Raw genomic sequence first — 13,612 nt, 5'->3', positions numbered from 1 at the left:
CTGGTGGGAGAACTTGGCAAACAAACCTGAGTCCTCATCATGGCCCAGGGATGCCACTGCCACTCTGCTGAGCTGCTCCTCATCTGAGCCCAGGCAGGACTTCAGCCAGCAGCTGCCAGCTCCTGGGGTGATGGATTGTCACAGTCATGTTTTCTGAAAAATTCCTTCACCCAGGATTTTCCTCCTGGGAAGCCTCAGAGAAAAGGAAAACAATTCTGATCTCATTTGCTTCTCCTGTGCTGTGCTCACATGTGGAATGTGTTTGGAGATTGTTCACCCACAGGTGATTGTTCCATTGCATTCTGCTGGGAGTTGTTTTCACTCTTTGCCCACTCAGGGCCAGGCTGTGTCAGGGCTCTGGAGAGAGTCACCAGTTTGCATTGTTATCTTTTTAGCATTCTGTCTGTATCCTTTCTGTATTCTTTAGTGTAGTTTAGTATTCTTTAATACAATATAGTATCATAAAGTAATAAATGAGCCTTCTGAGAAGATGGAGTCAGATTCACCATTCCTGCCTTCTTTAGGGCACCCCAAAATACAACAATGGATGGACCTAAGGGACACCTGGATTGTCACAGCTTCCTTTCACCACTGTTCTGGGAGGGCTGCTGATGTTATACAGAGCTGCAGTCAGGAGCTGCCCACACAGAAAGGACCCTCCTCTAAATCTGCAGCCTGGTTTGGTCATTCCATGGCTGTCTGTTGAAGGATTCTTTTTTTCATGTGAAGTAGAGATGCTGGAGAATGGGGAAGGCAAAATCTTGGATCTGGGGCTGCTTCATAAGGCTCTTGAGATAACTGAAATGTTGGTTTAGAAAAAATGGCAGGGAATGAGCAATGGGAAACAGGATAATCAAATTTTTCCCTCCAGGTTCAGGATGCTGTTTGACTTATTGAAGACTAGAGAGATGGAAAGAGGTCTCAAAAAACCCCAAAAAAGCCAAAAATCCTATGATAAATGGCTTTCAATGAATGATTCCACCTCTTTGCACAGCTTTTCTCTGCTATTTTAGAAGATGGAAATCATATATTGGGATTAATTTAACCAGTGAGTCAGGTTTGGTGACTTAAATCACTGGCTCCCCCCTCCTCTATCATTTCTGCAAGCTCAATTCTTCTTTTTCTGTTCGTGAATCATCCCTGGTTTCCAGAATTCCATCCCTCACTCTCAGCTGTTGAAGGAACAGAGTGAATGGATGTGTTTTCTCCTCTGCACTGTTGACTCACTGCTCTTTTTCAGGAGAGGCAGCCTGACCATTAGGCTTGAGCTGCTGGCAGGGGGGTTTAAAGACGAGGGAAATGAGCTGAGCCTGTGCAGCTGGGTCAGTGAGACCTGTGCCCAGCTGCTGGCCACACACCCTGTTCCTCCTGGTCCTCCTGCAGGGATTTCATCAGAGCCACCCCTGGCAGCTCTCTGGGGTCGCAGGGATGTATTAATGCCACTCCATGGAGAGATGCTGGCTGGAAATTTCTTCTATTTTCCACTTCACAGACAGGGAACTAAGACTGAGGGAGAGTTTCTGACACACAGGAGGGCTGGGTAACCCCAAATATCACAGGCAGGATGTTTGGGCACCAACTGAGCCCTGTGTCCTGGAACAGCTGGGGCTGTTTGTGCCTGACCCTACCAAGAGCTTGGCACAGATGTGCAGGGATTTGTGTCAGGAAGGGCTGAGATGGGACACAAAGAAAGCTCTGCTGCTGTTCAGGAGGAGAGCTGGCTTGAAACTCCTGGCTTGAAACTCCTGGCTTGAAACTCCAACTCCCTGTGCCCAGGAGCACCAGGAAGGCTGCACTGGATGGCAGAGCAAATACATGGAGATGTTTGTTGGGTCAGAAAAATCACAGAAACCCCAAATTCTGCTCCTGTTTGCTAAGACTCTTGTCTACAGGCTCTGCCTAAACTGGGAACACTTCCCAGTGTACTGGGAATGTGCATGTGAGGCACCTTTTGTGCTGCTGTGAGGGGAACAACTCCAAAATTAACATAAAGGTGTGCATATATTTCTGAGCTATATATATCAGACATATAGACTGAAGAGATGATATAGATATTTATATAGGTGTAGATTATATAGATGTAGATATAGATACAGATACAGCAATAGATGAATATATAGATATGTAGATACTGCTATATAAAAAGATATAGATATATAGATACAGATAGAGATTAGATATAGACATAGATAGATATAGATATATAGATATAGATATAGATACAAAAGCCTCCCTCCAGGATGGCTGAGAGTCTTCCCCCCAAGGAGAGCCCCTGTCTCCAAACACCTCAGCAGGAATCCTCCTCTCATTCCTCAAACCCTGTGGCTTTCAGCATCAGGGGGAGGAGCTGGACACATCCATTCCTGGAATATCCTTTCCTCCCTGGCATGGAAAGCTCTGGCACAGTGGCAGAGGTTGGTGCCAAGTGCCAGCCCCTGGGTCACATTAATATTTAATGAAGGGTGACTCGTTTTCCTCCTTATTGCAGAGATGAGTGAAAAATGCAGGTTGTGGGTATTGAAAAGGTCCAGAGAGCTGGAGGCAAATAAACAGATTGTTTTTAATTTAAATCTCGTGGGTTTTTAAAGCCATCTCCACCCTGCCTGAGTGCAGGCCTGCCCTGCTGGATTATGCTTTAAGGCATCTACAGCATGGAGTGGCTAAAGCTGATAGGCCAAGGAATGCTCATAGTGTTTTGTAATTAGGAAATAGTTAACTTCTGGTTGTGATGGTGTGAGTTATAACATCTGTATTGTCTCACCCTTCTCATGAGACAGAAAATGGAATAAAAGTTTTTAAAACTCCAAATTCATTTTTCACGCTGTGCTGAACACGACTGGGTGTCCAGTTCATCTCTGCATCACTCCACAGCTGTGCTGGGATCACTCTGCTGGAGCCCTCAGGCCTGCATGGCTTGAAATCATGGAATCCTGGAGCTGTTGAGGCTGGAAAAGATCTTTAAGTTCATCCAGTCCAACCATCAACCCAGCAGCACCATGTTCACCACTAACCCATGCCCCTAAGTGCTGCATCCTCCTTTTTCTCAAACACCGCCAGGGATGGGGACTCCACCACTGCCCTGGGCTGGACAACCCTTTCCATGAAGAAATGCTCCCTAATTTCCAATCTAAACCTCCTCTGGATCGACTCGAGGCCATTTCTTCTTGTCCCATTCCTGTTCCCTGGAGCACAGCCCGACCTGGGGCTGTCCCCTCCTGGCAGGAGCTGTGCAGAGCCACAAGGGCCCCCTGAGCCTCCTTTGCTCCAGGCTGAGCCCCTTCCCAGCTCCCTCAGCCTCTCCTGGTGCTCCATCTCTGTTCCCTTCCCTGGACACTCCAACCCCTCAGAACAGCATTTCTTTCTGCCCTGTAAACCCTGTTGCTTTTTATTCCATCTTGGATGGCTTTTCCCAGCTTCTGCCAGCCCTGAAATATCCCATAAAAAACCTTTTCCACAGTATCCCTCCAGATGCTCTCTGGGTCCCCCTTTATGCAATTTCAGAGGGTTGGAGAGCTTTCCATGCTACATTGCCCTCAGAAATAGAATTCTCCTAAAGCACAGCTTTGAGCAGCACGTACAGCAGTGTCTGGAATTATGCTAAGCACTGCTCATCAGAATTATTACATTAACTGGAAAGGGGGAGCACACACAATTTAACAGGGGAGAAAGAGAAACAAATCTAAGAAGAAAAATCGGTGTTTTACAGAGAGAAGAAAGCCAGGAAAGCAGTGGCTGTAAAAGCTTTGCTGCAATTAAGGGACCTTTGATTGTGGGGATTTAAAAGCTTTTGCTTTTCAGGGTACACATTATGGAAGGCAAGCCAGGGATCTGCTGGGCACAAGGGTGTTGGCAGGTGCCCAGGCACCAGGGCTGACAGCAAAACCTGGCTGTTATTAAAGCAGGCTTTGGTAGACCTCAGAACTGTGTCAGACATCAGCAGGGCCACTGCTGGCTCCAGCCTGCCTGAGGAAGAGCCATGAGGGGCAGCAGGAGAAGGATCTGCTGGATTGGGGATGTCTCCTTCTCCCAGCCACCTGAGGCTGGGCACAGCTCTGTCCCTGGAACAGCTCTGTCCTGGGCACAGCTCTGTCCTGGGCTAAGCTCTGTCCTGGGCACAGCTCTGTCCTGGGCACAGCTCTGTCCTGGGCACAGTTCTGTCCTGGGCACAGCTCTGTCCTGGGCTAAGCTCTGTCCTGGGCTCAGCTCAGTCCTGGGCACAGCTCTGTCCTGGGCACAGTTCTGTCCTGGGCACAGCTCTGTCCTGGGCACAGTTCTGTCCTGGGCACAGCTCTGTCCTGGGCTCAGCTCTGTCCTGGGCACAGCTCTGTCCTGGGCACAGCTCTGTCCTGGGCTCAGCTCTGTCCCTGGCACAGCTCTGTCCTGGGCACAGCTCTGTCCTGGGCTCAGTTCTGTCCCTGGCACAGCTCTGTCCTGGGCACAGCTCTGTCCTGGGCACAGCTCTGTCCTGGGCACAGCTCTGTCCTGGGCACAGCTCTGTCCCTGGCACAGCTCTGTCCTGGCACAGCTCTGTCCCGGGCACAGCTCTGTCCCGGGCTCAGCTCAGTCCTGGGCTCAGCTCTGTCCTGGGCACAGCTCAGTCCTGGGCACAGCTCTGTCCCGGGCACAGCTCTGTCCTGGGCACAGCTCTGTCCTGGGCACAGCTCAGTCCCTGGCACAGTTCTGTCCCTGGCTCAGCTCTGTCCTGGGCACAGCTCTGTCCTGGGCTCAGTCTGTCCCTGGCACAGCTCTGTCCTGGGCACAGCTCTGTCCTGGGCTCAGTTCTGTCCCTGGCACAGCTCTGTCCTGGGCACAGCTCTGTCCTGGGCTCAATTCTGTCCCTGGCACAGCTCTGTCCCGGGCACAGCTCTGTCCTGGGCACAGTTCTGTCCTGGGCACAGTTCTGTCCCTGCCACAGCTCTGTCCCTGGCACAGCTCTGTGCTGGGCACTCTGTCACCCTCTGAGGTTGCTCTTGGCACAGACCAAAGCTGTCCCAGCTCTGCTGCCAGGGGTGCCCGTGGAAGAGAAGCTGGGGCAGAAATGACATGAAAATATTTCTCTGCAGAAAGTTAATGGTTCCTGTGGCTGTTCATTCAGCAGGGGAGAGGTGAGCTGGGAACAAAACAGAGAGAGGGAACCAGAAATCCTTGCCTGGTTCTCTCTCAGCTCCTTCCTTTGCCGTGGGAGATGGTATTTAACCATCTAAGGACTTTTCTTTCTCATCTGGAAACAGAAACAGATATGAAAATGTGTATTTAGAGACAAATGAAAGCGTGTGTGAGCACAGGCATGTCTGGATGTGTTTATGAGCACATTTTACAGTGCTGGGAGTCAAATAATGAACATTTTGGAGTGTTTGCAGCTCTGTTGTTGACAGCAGCTGAAGCAATGCAAAGCATCGTTCAAGGTTTCAGAGCTGCTCCTGCAGTGCATGCAAGGAACTCAGCTGGGGAAACAGAGTAACACATTGTGGTATGTTGTATTCTGAGAAAACTTAATTTGTTTGATGGTTTTGCTTTGAATATAAAAAAGACCAGTAAAGGAAATGTTTTGTTATTACTGCAGAGCATATTGGCTGAGATCTCAGAAGCAGTGGGAGGTTTATTTATCATGGAACAGCTGCAGGAAGAGCTAATATGGATATAAACCTCCCCAGACCCAAAGCAGATTTGAGGAAAGAGTCCCAAAAAGACTCTGAGGAGACAATGCTAACTCATAAAGTATTGGTTTCTTATTATATTGATTATATTGCCATGATAAAATATAAATTTGGTGTATCCAGCAATGACAGCTTTACTGCCTTATTGTGCTGATTATTACAGAAAACATAAATTGGGTCATAATTCTGAAGAGTCATTGACAGCCATGTGCAACTCTGAGTTATTCATTGGAAATGAGGCTTTGGAGGCCTTCAGGAGGAGATCAATACATCAGGGAGTGTGCTGGTGCACGAGCAGGCTCTGACACCCACACCCACACCCACCCCTGGGTTATCTCCCTGCTCACCTGGGCACTCCTGTCTCCCCCAGACCCACGGCCAGCCCCTGCTCCTAATGTCCCCCAGCCCCAGGAGTGCCTTGGCACCTCTGCTGTGGGGGAATGCTGAGGGAATTGGGGTGTCCAGCCTGGAGAAGAGAAGGTTTTGGAGTCACCTAATTCATTTCCTGCAGGGAAGCTATCAGAAGGATGGGGAGTCACTGGATGGGCACAAGGGGTGGAGTGCCAGGACAAGAGGGAATGGCTTCAAGGTGCCAGAGGGCGGGGAGAGAGGGAATAATGGGAGGGAGGGAATACTGGGAGGGAGGGAATTCTTCCCTGGGAGGGCAGTGGGGCCCTGGCACAGGTGCCCAGAGCAGCTGTGGCTGCCTCACCCCTGGCAGTGCCCAAGGCCAGGCTGGACAGGGCTTGGAGCAGCCTGGGATGGTGGAAGGTGTCCCTGCCATGGCTGGAATTAGATGATTTTTAGGGTCTTTTCCAACCCAAACCATTCTGTGATTCCATGATTGATGAGCAACTGAGGGCAGCAGCCCAGTGCTGCTTGCAGAGGTGAGCAATCACAATAATCAGCATTTCACTCCCCTCACTTTTGATGTAATCTCAGCATTTGGTAAAATGAAAGGACTGAGGAGAGCATGGGGCCAAGGCATGTCACAGAGCACTGTCACCTCCCACCTCCAGCTGGGAATCCTGCCTGTGTGCCCCTGGAGTGTCCCACCTGAGAAATCCATGCTGGAGAGGGAAAGCCACCCTGTCACCCTGTTCTTCTAAGTTCTTCTAAGCCTTCTGCAGTTTTACATTATTGTAACAAAATTTCTCACGTGCTTTTCTGTAAATAATTATTATTTTACATTCTTTTCTGGAGGAGGAGAAATGTGATGGACTGTTGGTTTGTCCAGTCTCATTGGAGAGGCAACACTGTCACCCTCCAATCCACTGTCACTTTTGAAAATCTACAAATGTTGGAGTCAGAAACTAAACTTCCCTTCTTTTACCTTAGAAATTCCAGTGTCCATGCTGTTTTATTTGGTGTCCTGGAGTGACACCATCCTGCTGAGCCCATGGCTGGGCAGACTGGACCCTGTCACCCTGAGGAGCAGCCCTGCACAGAGCATTTTGGCCACCTTTCCCTAAGTGCTAAGCACACCACTCATCTCCATCCATGGGCTGGTTTCACAGGAGACACAGAATTCTTGGGAAAAGCCATCCCAGCTCAGCTCCCAGCCAGCCCAGGGCCCTTCTGTGCATCTCCCACAGTGTGGCCAGCTGAGATGCTCTGCCATAAGGCCAAGCTACAACCTGCCACAGCTTGGCCCAGCCTGTTTGGTTTTCCCAGAAGCCAGAGCTGGTTCTGAGACCACAACATTGCCAAGAACATCTCCCAGTGCTGCCCTCCCAGGGGATCAGGGGCTGTGGAGGATGTTCATCTCCCAGCAGCCACCCAAGGGGCAATGCCCAACAGCCTGGTGCTCAGTCTCACAAATCCCAGGATGGTTTGGGTTGGAAAAAACCTTAAAGCTCATCCCATTCCACCCCCTTGCATAGGCAGGGACATCTTCACTACTCCAGGCCCTGTCCAACCTGTCCAATATCCCTTGGGAAGTTGGATTGCAGTGAACAATTGGTCACTTTGAGCCTCAGAAAGAATGCAGTGCTCTCCAAGTGCAAATACAATAAATCTGGTGAAGTTAAAGGTACCACGAGATCAAATAAGAGCTTCCCAAGGAAAATGGAATATGAAGTCCTCTCTCTTCCATTGTATTTTATCAATTAACCTTCAGCAAGCACAAAGGTTTCCCTGGATCTGGTGCTCCTGCTGGCACCTGGAGGAAAAGATACAAACTGTTCAGATTTCTCTTTTTTTGAGGAGAGCACCTTTAATAACCAAAAATGTTCTGCTCTTGGAATAATGAGAGTGGCTTTTCTCTTTCAAATGCTAAATTATTTCAAGCTGAGCTGTTGGGAACCATTAATAATTCAGGGAACTCTGCTTTCGGTAAGAACAACATCTGTTGGAAGGTGTTAAGGCATAGGAATAACCTGACTTTCAAAGTGATTTTACCATTTCTTTATTCTCTTTGTGAGGAAAAAAAAAGGCTACTTTGGTAAATTATAGGAAGGAGCTGCTAAAGTTCCACTTGCAAAAACAAGGAGGGCTGGATGTCTGCAGTGCCAGGGGCACCAGCTCTGCTCTGCTTTGCCTTCCTTCCCTGGAGCACCAGCTTCTCAGAGATGTGGCCCTCAGCCTCTTCTCATCTGCAGACCCCAAAATGTTCTTCCAGACCCCTCATGATTATTTTTATCAGCCGCTCATGATTATTTTTAACAAATTTATTATTTATCAGCTTTTTGACAATAGACCTTATTTCCCAACTCCTTTTTCTGGCTCTTTAGAAGTTGTTCACAGATTATTAGCAGACCACAGTTATCTCAGAGGGTGGCTGAGGTCAGGAAAGAGGTTTAAGATCATCAAGTCCAACCATCAACCCACCACCACCATGTTCACCACTAAACCATGTCTTCAAGTGCCACATCCACCAAGGTTTTTGGTCACTTCCAGTGATTCCACCACTTCCCTGGGCAGCCTGGCCCAATGCTTTACGACCCTTTTGTCTTGGTTTGGAAAGCCAGGTGTCTGCTAAGGAAGGCAGGAGCCTCCCCTGAAATGGAAAATGCAACCCCCCTCCCTCTGAATTGCTATAAATTTTAAATTAAGGGGCTCTCAGGCAACAAAAAATGTGGGAGCAGGAACAACAGTTCTTTACTAGGGAAGAAAACAAAAAGATAAAATAAACAATGCAGTAAACCAAACCAACACTGCCAGAGTCAGAACACAGCCTGACACCCTGGAATTCCCATTGGAATTGTGGCTCAGCCCTCCTGCAGTGCCAGGGGTGGTTCTGCTGGAGCAGGGATCCTGGAGAAAGGTGCACTCTGCCTCTGAAGATCCAGGGGAAGAGGCAGCTGCTGTTCCTCTGGGAAATCCAGTGGAGAAGCTGTGCTGGTGTTCCAGAACCTCCAGATTATATCCAGGCAGGAATGCTTGGCTCCTCCCCCTGGGCTCCCATCTCCCAATGGGATGCTGCAGTTCTTATCAGCCATGCAGGGACATTCCATGGCCTGTTATCAGCAGGGGTCTGCCTGAGGGAGGAGTGGGTGTGGGAGAGATAAGGAAAACTGCCCAATGGACAGGAGACAGCTGCCATAGAGATGGCAGAGAGAATACAAATTGCTTGGCAATCCAGGACACCTTTCCATGAAAACGATTTCCTGATGTCCAATCTAAACCTCTCCTGGTGCAGCTTGAGCCATTTCCTCAGAATGAAGGGAAGAACTTCCCCAGTTCTTCTTCCCAAAGAGGAATGAGAGCGATGAAAAGCATGGATGGATCTCTGGAAGGCAACTTATCCCTTAAGTGTAGGATCCTATGGATCACCCTGTGGAGGTGCCAGCCTCTGGCTCTTTCCACAGACACTTGGGAGAAGTTAGATGACTGAATAAGACCCAAAACCTAATTTTTGAGCAGTAAAGCTGAGATGTATTTTGTCCTCCTTCCAGAAATGAGACAAATAACCAATGTTCTTACAATATTAACAGAATTTAGAAGGTAGACCCACATGCAGAGTGGTATTTCAAGGTCTCCACATGTGTGGAGAAGGGAATTTGAGGCAGCTTTTTGACAAAGCTGCTTTTCCCAGACTCAGTCCACAGGCAGGGTTGGAATTCCATGTCTCTGCAAAGTTCAGCTGTGGAATTTTGTGTGGTATTTATGTTTAACCAGAACTTTCCTCATCCTGAAAAATAGCTCTGCCAGTCCAGCTGAAGCAGGAGCAGTCCTTGTGACTTTTCATGTGGATTATATAGAGATGCTGCAACCCAGGTACGAGTCTCCCAAAACAGAGCTCTGGTGTTACACCTGTCCCTATTCCCTCACCAAATATTCCTCCCAATTTCCATGACTTTCCATACAATGTCTTTCTTGAATTCTCAGCTCTTGGGAAAAGTTCATGTCAGAGCAGAGGGTTCATTTTTTCACTGTTGAAAAAGTGAATGAAGAGACTCCAGAATAAAAAAGGAAATTTTCATTATCAATCTATCCCTGGCAGCTGGTAAGGCATCCCTGATCCACTGTCCAGCCCAGCTTAAGGAAGTGATCCTTTGGTGCCCTGCAGGTAAATTTTTTTTAAAAAAAAAAACATGTCCTGCTACTGCTTGAGGCCCCACCTCAAATCCTGGGGCAGTTTTGAGGTGCTCATGACAGGAAGGAAATTGAGGGGCTGGAGTGTCCAGGGAAGGGAACGGAGCTGGGGAAGGGGCTGGAGCACCAGGAGGGACTGAGGGAGCTGGAAAGGGGCTCAGCCTGGAAAAAGGAGGCTCAGGGGGGACCTTGTGTCTCTGCACAACTCCTGACAGGAGGGGACAGCCAGGTGTGGGTTGGGCTCTTCTTCCAGGGAACAGGGACAGGAGGAGAGGGAACAGCCTCAGGCTGGGCCAGGGGAGGTTTAGACTGGAGATTAGGGAACATTTCTTCATGGAAAGGGTTGTCCAGCCTTGGCACAGCGGCCCAGGGCAGTGGTGGAGTCCCCATCCCCTGAGTGATTTCAAAGCTGTGTGGGTGTGACACTTGGGGACATGGGTCAGTGGTGGCCTTGGCAGTGCTGGGTTAACAACTGAACTCAGTGATCCTGGAGGTCGTTCTCTATTGTAAATGCAGGCAACCCCAACAAGGGGAGAGAATGCTGAATCTGACTCCATCTTCTCAGAAGGCTCATTTATTACTTTATGATACTATATTCTATTAAAGAATACTAAACTACACTAAAGAATACAGAAAGGATACAGACAGAATGCTAAAAAGGTAACAATGCAAACTGGTGACTCTCTCCAGAGCCCTGACACAGCCTGGCCCTGAGTGGGCAAAGAGTGAAAACAACTCCCAGCAGAATGCAATGGAACAATCACCTGGGGGTGAACAATCTCCAAACACATTCCACATGTGAGCACAGCACAGGAGAAGCAAATGAGATCAGAATTGTTTTCCTTTTCTCTGAGGATCCTCAGCTTCCCAGGAGGAAAATCCTGGGCGAAGCAATCATGTTCAGAGAATGTGAAGGCCACAATTTCCCAACCTAAACTACTCTTGGATTCTGTGATTCCATGATTTCCAAGTAATTTTGTCCCTTCCTAGGAAAATCTATCCCAGTTCTCTACAAATGATAGCTGTTTTGCTGGAAATCAAAGGGTCAGCTTTAGGTACCCTTTGTGCTTGAACCCCCCTAATCCCAGTTTCAGAAATGGTGGTGTTTGTCAAGGCCAGGTGAATTTAAAGGCTAAGCCAAGTCCAAGCTTCTGCAGCCTCCAAATTTGTGGATGGAGTTTGAGTGGAAGTGTTTGGATCTGAGCACAGATGAAAGCCCAGTGCTGTGGTGATTTGACAGCAACATTACACAGCTCATGTTATTCACTGAACCTCATTAATTTAAGCTTAGGTTTTAGGAAGCTGCTGGAAGGGGAGCTGTTGTAGGGGTAATTCCTGTGTTAACTTGTCAATGTGAAGGGCTCCTGTGAGATGAGATCTGAAGGAGATGTCAAAAAGGCACACTCAGCAGCTAAGGCAGCCATCACATACCCCATGCTGGGCTTCCTTTTATACTACTGCAAAATCCTCTGTTGGGATAAATATTGATAATATTGGGGTCTTGTGGGCATGGTGAACAATCTAATGGGGTGTGGAACACCTCATTCTGGTGCTGATGGAGCTGCTAATTCAGGAGGTTGCTCATTGCTTGTGACACCTGGAGGGAGCAGGGGTGGCTGTTCACCCACAGGGGTGGAGGGGGACTCTTGGCATCTCCTGTGGCTCTGCCCACCTCCCAGGGAGGAAGCCAAGCAAATTACCTCAGAGAAAAAAATTTTTTGGAAAGAAATTAAGGTTTAAAGCACCTCAAAAAAGTTTCTGGTGGATGAGAGGCGGCAAAAGCACAACCTTTAAAAGAAACAATACAGGATGGAATTATCCCTCACTACAGGGAGACTTTCCTTCCAGCCCAGAATCCACTGATGTATAAAACCGTGGTGGAGAGTTGGGAGATCACAATGGGAAAGGCTGAGATGTGTCCTCTGCTTGTGGTATAAACACCCTTAAAGCACCTGTGGGCCCTCTTGGCACCAGGGAGAGAAATCCCTGCACTGGCATTGAAGCATCATAAATGTCTCCCCATGTGGACTGAAAAGAATTCTTCTGAGGCTGAAATGATCAAAGGATGGAAGAGATCCCTGCTCCTTGGTCCTGCCCTCCTCAAAATGGGGAGGGCAGAGAGGACCCAAAGTGATGAAGGGCTGCAAGTCCCACCACCCCTGGGCAGGGGGAGAGCCACTCCTGAGCTGCTGAACTCCAGGCCCACAGAGCTCCTGTGGGTGAGGTTTGGCTCTGAGGCTTTTGGGAAGTGTCCTTCTCCACCAGAAACCTGGAAGGATGAAGGATTGGCTTTTGTTGATCAAAACATATTTGTGCAACACAAACCTGTTAAGAGCAGATCTTTCCTGTGTTCTCCCTCCTGTTTTACTGTGTCTATTCCATCTTCCCAGTTTATAATCTCCTATATTTAAAGCCTGTTCTAAACCCTCAAGTTTTATGTTGGACTGAAGAATCAGCTCTTTTGTCATGCACTACACTTCCTTGCCTTCCTCTTTCCCTCTCATTTTGTAGGACTCTGGAACAATAACCAAGTCAAGAAGAAAGTTATCCAATAAAAACCTTCTGGAGGACGAGCATTGATTTTCCTGACAGGATTTGGAACTCATTAGCATTTTCTGTTGCAGTGTTACATCACCCTTTCTATCAGTGAGCTGCGTTGGACTGTTTTTTAAGAGGTTCTGTCCTGAGAGCATGTGGACTGTGGGGTGAAAGCCTGAGTAAAATTCCCAAGGGAAGCTTAGCAGTGGAATTATGAGTGATAGAAATTAAAGGCACGGGATCAGCCCTGCTTGATGCTCTGCAGATGAAAGTTGCTGAGAGCTCTGTCTTGTACCATCCCAAGGTGTCCTGGTGCAGTTCCCAGTCTCCATCACCACCAGGAGTCCTGGCAGAGGCAGCCTTTGGCCGTGGGCTGTGCCTTTCCAGCCCCTTCCTCCTGCCCCTGGGAGCTGGCAGGGCAGGAGTGTGAAGGGTGGGACAGGAGGGGCTCAGGCACAGCCTGACAGCCAGGCAGCAATCCTGGGAATGCCATCCGTGCAGGCACAGCCAACTGGACTTTTCCATGCCTGGCTGGAGGGGACAGGGCCTTCAGAAACAGCAGGGAACCAGATCTGCCAGCAGCACCCAAGTCCTGTTTTCAGGATTCAGTGGCTGAGAAAAAGGGAAATCTCCTTTCATTAGCCTGGCTCAGTGTCTGAGGCTGGAACTGGGGCTGTGTGTTCTGTCCCCATCTGTCAGAGCTGGGCAGCTCTCTGCTGTTCCTGGGGCAGTTTTCTTTCTCTTTCCCACAGCCCATCCTCCCTCCAGGAGATCTCTGCTGTCCATGGCCACTGAGTGTCCCTGCAGGGCTGATCAAATTCCACCATCCCATGGGGAGATGCTGCACCCAGGGGAGGAGCCAAGCATTCCTCCCTGGATCC

Source organism: Serinus canaria, chromosome 20 (assembly GCF_022539315.1).
Source record: "Serinus canaria isolate serCan28SL12 chromosome 20, serCan2020, whole genome shotgun sequence".
NCBI lineage: Eukaryota > Metazoa > Chordata > Aves > Passeriformes > Fringillidae > Serinus > Serinus canaria.
The sequence above is the reverse complement of the archived record's forward strand: the minus strand, read 5'-3'. Positions refer to the sequence as shown.